This window comes from Marmota flaviventris, chromosome 17, assembly GCF_047511675.1.
Source record: "Marmota flaviventris isolate mMarFla1 chromosome 17, mMarFla1.hap1, whole genome shotgun sequence".
Taxonomy (NCBI): Eukaryota; Metazoa; Chordata; class Mammalia; order Rodentia; family Sciuridae; genus Marmota; species Marmota flaviventris.
Window position 1 is genome coordinate 25,969,707 of NC_092514.1, and position 6,213 is coordinate 25,975,919.

Sequence of the window (6,213 nt, forward strand, 5' to 3'; positions counted from 1 at the left end):
CTTTCACATTGAACAGAACTGAAACCCGAGTGCTCTAAATACTGCCACGGTACTGTAACTATGGCTTATATGTGCAGGGAAAACAAAATCCCTGAGAAGCCATTCGACTTTTCTTTTTTTTCTTTTCTTCAAGTAGCGCTCTCCTTGGAGGATCACAGTTCTGAGGTTCCGGTTGTGAAACTTTAGCTCCATGCTCTCTCTGTCCTTCCTCCGCCCCCTCCACACCTCTGCGGTGGTCCTCTGGAAGCATCCTGAGCTCTTCTTCACTCCAGTGCCCAGCATGTGTTTGGAGGTGCAGAGGGTTCCCAGGTGAGTTGTGATGCTCTATTTTCTCCATGGAAATCCCACAGTCCACAAGTCACTGGTTTCTGTGCTTTTCACCAACGTTCTTCTTGGAACAGGGGCTGATCACAGTCGGCGTAGGTGGGTAAACCAAGGCAACATTCACTCGCTTGCTGCCGTTCTTGGGGCAAATGATTTCTGCCACTCCTTCTGGTCTGGGCTGGCTCAGCAATTCCCCTGGGAAAGCGTGTGGATTGGGTGACCCCCTCTTAAGGCACTTAGAACAGAGGATGTGCACGGTGTAGTGCAGTCCAGGCCATTCCTGAAGTAGGACATTCAGTTCCTCTACCAAGGGGGTGATGGCTTGCCACTCGGTCCATATATTTGGTAATGAAGCATGGCTGGCAATGGACAGGGTATCTGGCTGCAGGACCCCCTTGGCAGGTCTGTAACTCACCACCACAGGAACTTTTCCTCTATATGCAAAGATCTGAAATTTACCATCTGACCTGTGCACCACATGGCTGTTGATCTGGACACTGTAGCGTGCAAACAACCCAGGTGGAAAGGTAAAGGGAAAACTATATTCAATCTGCAGCTGCTCAGCCACAAAAGACTGCCCCGCTAGGTTGGTCCCATTAATCCATGCCTCTGCATGGGGCACCTCGTTCTGCACATAGCATGGGAACTTGTACCAAGCTGTGGACCCATTCAAAGGCTTGCCCTTGGGTTTATTGAGGCAGTAACAGAGTCCCATCTTCTCCAGCAGCTCCAGCAGCAGCTGCAAGTCCTGCTGAGCCTGGATATGAGGCTTAAGCAGGAACCAAATGACATGGGCTGGCAGGAGCCCATGCAGCAGAAAGCCCTCCACATAGTGATGGAGCTGGGTGGCCCAGAGCAGGTCCTGGCTCTGGGTGGGCAGCGACATCACTGGGGAGCTTTCCCCCTCCCCCTCACTCTCTCCACTGGTCCCTAGTAGCAGTTTATGCAGCAGCAAGGAAGCATCCCTCTGGAAAAAGACACTGAGGATGTCAATGAGGCGGGTGAGGTTGTGGAAGACGTGCTCCTTGAGGGCCGGGCTATCCTCAAAGTAGAGCAGCTTGCCACTCTCATGCAAGTAGGAAAGAGCACTCTGCAGTTGGTCCTCGGTCAGCCCTGCCTGCAGGCCCAGGCGTGCAGAGTCCCACCAGCTTAGCCAAAGTCGTTGTGCCTGTGGTGGTTGGAAATGCAGTTCCTCCAGCACCTGCCAGGATCGAGGCAGGACTCTATGTAAGTTGGGGAAGATTTCTCGGTGCTCAGCTACAGAAAGCAGCTTGTCCCGAAGGCGCTGCAATTGGCGGGGGTCCCTGCAGCTAACAGGCAATACCGGAGAGAGGATCTGCAGCCGGTGGTTGAGCAGGTATTGGAAATGGGCCTTGCGTCGCCGAAGGTTCTTGTCAGAAACACCATAGTAGGCTGCATGGGGGCTGGCAGAGCGCAGCTCGAAGTCCCGGGCCAAGGCCTCATCCACCACCTGGGCTAGACGGCTCAGGCCCTCAGCATCGTGCTTCTCCTGCAGGGCGATCTGGCGGTGAATATCCAGACACTTCTCCTCCAGCTCCCGCTCCTCACATAGGTCTGCATGCGTGCCCACAATGCACACCACAGCATGAGGTACCCGGGCCCCCACCCGATGCAAGAAGGAGCCCACAGTACTGGGAAAGTGGCGTGGTTCATAGGTGGCCAAGTTGACTACCAGCACATACAGGGCTCCTGGGGAGAGGAAGAAGGGCTGGATCACCTCATAGCTTTCATCACCAGCTAAATCATACACGATGAACCTCAGACCCCTGGAGGCATCAGCTGTCCAGCTGGTCACCTCAATACCCTTGCTACTGGCAGGAAGGGAAGGTGGGTAGTTCTTCTGTTTGTCCCCTCCTGCATGGCTTCCCTCCACTGTCTCCTCGGTGAGGCAGTGTCGGAGCAAGGTCTTTCCTGCAGCCTTATGCCCCATCAGGAGCAGCTTGAGACGGGGCTGCACGGCTGGCTGGGAATGAGCCAGCTCCTTCTGGTAGGCCGAGATGTAGGGGATCCCCTTCATGCAGACCTCGTAAGGGGGCTGTATCAGTGGGTTGTCCTTGATCTTCCACAATCCCACACGGGAGAGCTGGCCAAAGATGTCAGGAAGCACCGCGATCTGGTTCCCTTGCAGCACCAGCTCCTCCAGGCCGGTCAGTTCCACAATGGAGTCGGGCAGGTATCAGATGAGGTTATTATCCAGCCACAGAGTGAGAAGCCTTCCCAGCCCCGAGATAAGTGATGGCACTGAGGTGAGCTGATGGCCACTAAGGTAAAGCTCCTCCAGACCAGCCAGGGGCAGCAGAGCTACAGGGAACTCCTCAAAGTGGTTGGAAGAGAGATTGAGCATTTTGAGCCATTGCAGCTGGCTGAACTGGGTGGGCAGATCCTGCAGCCGGTTGTTGTCTAGCATGAGGCTCTCCAAACTGGTCAGTTCGCAGAAGCCGATGGGCAGAGTGCCAAGCTCGGCCCCACTCAGCCAGAGGATCTTGAGGGCACGCAGGGCACTGATATCATCAGGTAGGCCTTTCAGCCGGTTGCTGGACACGTCCAGTTCCTCCAGGGCCGCCAGTTGCAGCAGCTGCCGGGGAAAGGCAGTGAGCTGGTTGTGGTCCACATCAAGGGTGCGCAAGCGGTAGAGGCAAGAGAGTGAGTCGGGCAGGTGCGCCAGTCGGTTGAAGCTAACATCCAGCTCCTCCAGGTGGGCAAGGACGCCCAGCTGGGAGGGCAGAGCAGGCAGCTGGTTATGGCTGAGGTTTAGCTTGCGCAGCTCCCTTAGGGCACTCACCACCTCCGCGCCCAGGGCTGTCAGCCCATTGTGGCTCACGTCCAGTTCCCTGAGATGGTGGCCCAGCTCGGCCACCGCAGGGGGCAGCCGGGCAAAGCGGTTCCTGCGCAGGACCAGGACGCGTAGGCTGCCAAGCGCCGACCCCAGTCCTTCAGGCACCTCCTCCAGGCCGTTGTTCCCCAGGTTCAGCACCTCAATGTCCCCGATGTTGGCTGGCAGCACTAGCTGGGGAGCGTCGGGGGACTCGAGCGGATCTGCTCCGGCTCCGGCCCCGGGGCAGCCCCCAGCCGCGCTAAGGGTTAGCTGTCGCAGGTTGCTCCTCAGCTTCCTGGCGCGAAGGGCGGCGTCCCGCCACAACCTCACCGTCTTCAGATTGCCACTGTCCTTCCCAGCCATGGCGGGGCCCGGGACCGACACCCTCACGCGGGCGCGGGAGCCCGCAGCTGCATGCCGTGCTGCACCCGGGCCGGCGCCCGTCTCCCGGGCCCTCTCGCTCCCACTCCTCCCTTGTCTCCGCCCCTCGGCGGCCAGCGGCTATGGGTCCTAGCGCAGCTAGTGGCTCGGCGCCCGCAGCTGAGGGGCGGCGGCGACCGGAGCAGCTCTGGGGGGAGCCGAGCACGCGGCGCGGGGGGAGGCGGAGGCCGGCGCGGAGTGCAGATCGCATTCTCAGTCCTCCAGGGCCATGGGCGCGCCGGGCAGCAGGGCCGCCGCCCGCCACGCCGCGAAGGATGCCTGCTTCTCCCGCTCCGCCTGCCTTGCGGCGCCCGGGTGCCCAACTCCGGCCCCGTTACCCTTGCAGCCGCGGCCCCGCGGCCGGCAGCGTCGTCGCCTCCATGAGCTCCGGGAGGAGGGCGGCGCTCCGCTCCGCGGCCGGCATGCTGCGGGCGCAGGGCCGGGGAGTCGCCGCGAGGAGGGGGCGGCGGCGCCTCCTTGTCTCCGCTTCCCTGGGGCTCGGGCGGGAGCGCGAGCGCCGCGTCCCCGGCGCTCGGTATTTATTCTTTATGCCTAGTTGGTTTTTGAGGATTACAATGATGGACGTATATGGGATAAAATCAGGTAGTAGTGATCGTGATTTCAGGCCCACGAGTTCTATGAAAGTCAGTGCTTTGTGCTGAAAGGCTGCAGGGCTACTATACCAGCATCCTCTTTCTTCTGGAACAGAATCCTCTGAGACTGTGGTTGTTGTGGTCATTCATCAGGTAAGAACAGTGATGGGGTTGCTAAGCCTGTTTCCTTAATTTAATTCACTGAAGGCAAAGGAAGCAGTGCCCAACCCAGTTTGCACTCTTTAAACATTGATATGTCTTCTATGCCAAGGTACTTCTTTGGTCACTCAGAAAATGATATACAGTCCAAAGTCCCACTTCCTGAAGATTATACTGAGGGCAGATAACTATTGGTTCTGGGATAATCTCCATCCCATGAATTGCTATTTATATTAACAAATAACTCAAAACATCTGTTTCTTTTGGAGGAAAATATGTAGATAAATGAAAGACAAAACTTTTTTTCAACTTTTAATTCCATGTATATAAACATGCCTGAGTATACAATCTGGAAGGAGCATGTAAGTATTCTAAGGAGACCATTCAACTGGGAATTCTGGGGCTGCAGATTTTACAGGGCAATTGCAAGAGGTACTGCAAAACCCCTTTGGTTTAAACAACAGATATTTATAGGAAAGCCATTGCATCCTGTTGTCCAAACTAACAATGCTTGTCCTCTCCAAGTAAATGACAGTAGAGTCTTTCTACAAAATTTGTATACAAAAACTTGCTTATCATTATGTTGGAACCATGATGCCAAAAACAACAGGGAGGACTGACCAGAACTTCCCAGTGGGCTTCATTCTGCTGGGGATCTCTGAGTGGCCCCAGCTGTAGGTTGTGATCCTCTTATTCACCATGACCATCCTTGGCAACTCCAGCATCATCCTGCTGTCCTGTGTGGACCCCCATCTCCACATCCCCATGTACTTCTTTATTAGCAATCTTTCTTTCTTTGGTCTCTGTTTCACCTCAACCTCTGTACCCCAGGTATTGTCCTGGCCGATAGTCCCATCTTCCACCACCTTCCTGTGGACTTTCTGCCCCCATCGCCTCCTGGATGGCTTTCTGTGTGTGAGATGCCTATTCTCATGCACCTGGCCTGTGGAGACACCTCTGCCAATGAGTGGCAGATGACCATCACCATTGTCATCTTCACTATGACTGATCCTGGCTTCCTAGGGCTGCATAGCTCAGGCTGTGAGGAACATGATCCTCCCACTTCCTTATAGTCTCCATGTTTTATGGGACAGTGGCCATGGTGCACATTAACCCTAAGAGCAATTTTGCTTCAAAGGTTGGCAAGTTTTTCACTTTTTTTAACACAGTGGTCACACCCCTGTTGAACCCTCTCATCTACATTCTGAAGAACCAAGAGGTAAAGGACACTTGGCTAAGACTGCTGGGAAAGTGGGTCAGCCCAAGGAAAATCAGGAAATGGAGGACTTGAATCAAAAAGAAAGTTCAATCATGACATGCACATGCTCTCCTTTAGGGTGTCTCTGAAATATGTCTGCAAAAGAGGTGGCTTTAGCTCACACCCTATTGTTTATATCTTATCGTTTATCTCTATGATTTCATATGGCATTCTTTTAAAGACATGCACAAAGCAATACCAGTTTATGGCACATGATGAATATTCAAATTTGATTTGCTAAGAGAGAAATGAATACTACTTACAGGATTGAGTTTTGAGGAATTATTGCTAACACAACATCACTAGCATGAGTTGAACATTCTGGAGTTAGAATCCCAAAATTCATATGTATAAGGTGAGTGATGGTGATAGTCTGTGGGGCTTCCTTGGTGCTTAGTACATGTGAAGACTTTCCTTTTTAATCTGATGTAAGAAAGCCAGCCGGTGTGCAAAGAAGTGATTCTACTTGCATTTCTTGTGCTGTATTTTAAACAAATTAATATATGCTAATTTAAATAAAAGAAGTATATCCACAGAATATGGCAAGAATATGCTCTAAAAATCCTAGGGGTCTGTGCTGTACTTCACCTGTAGTGGCCTACCAAACACTTTAAGCAGTGTCA

The 6,213-nt window shown here is 53.8% G+C and overlaps 1 pseudogene; it reads right to left on the minus strand.

The window, feature by feature from the left end:
* Positions 1–358: 358 nt before the first annotated feature.
* On the minus strand, positions 359–3,621 carry LOC114082545 (malignant fibrous histiocytoma-amplified sequence 1 pseudogene; annotated as a pseudogene).
* Positions 3,622–6,213: the final 2,592 nt, after the last annotated feature.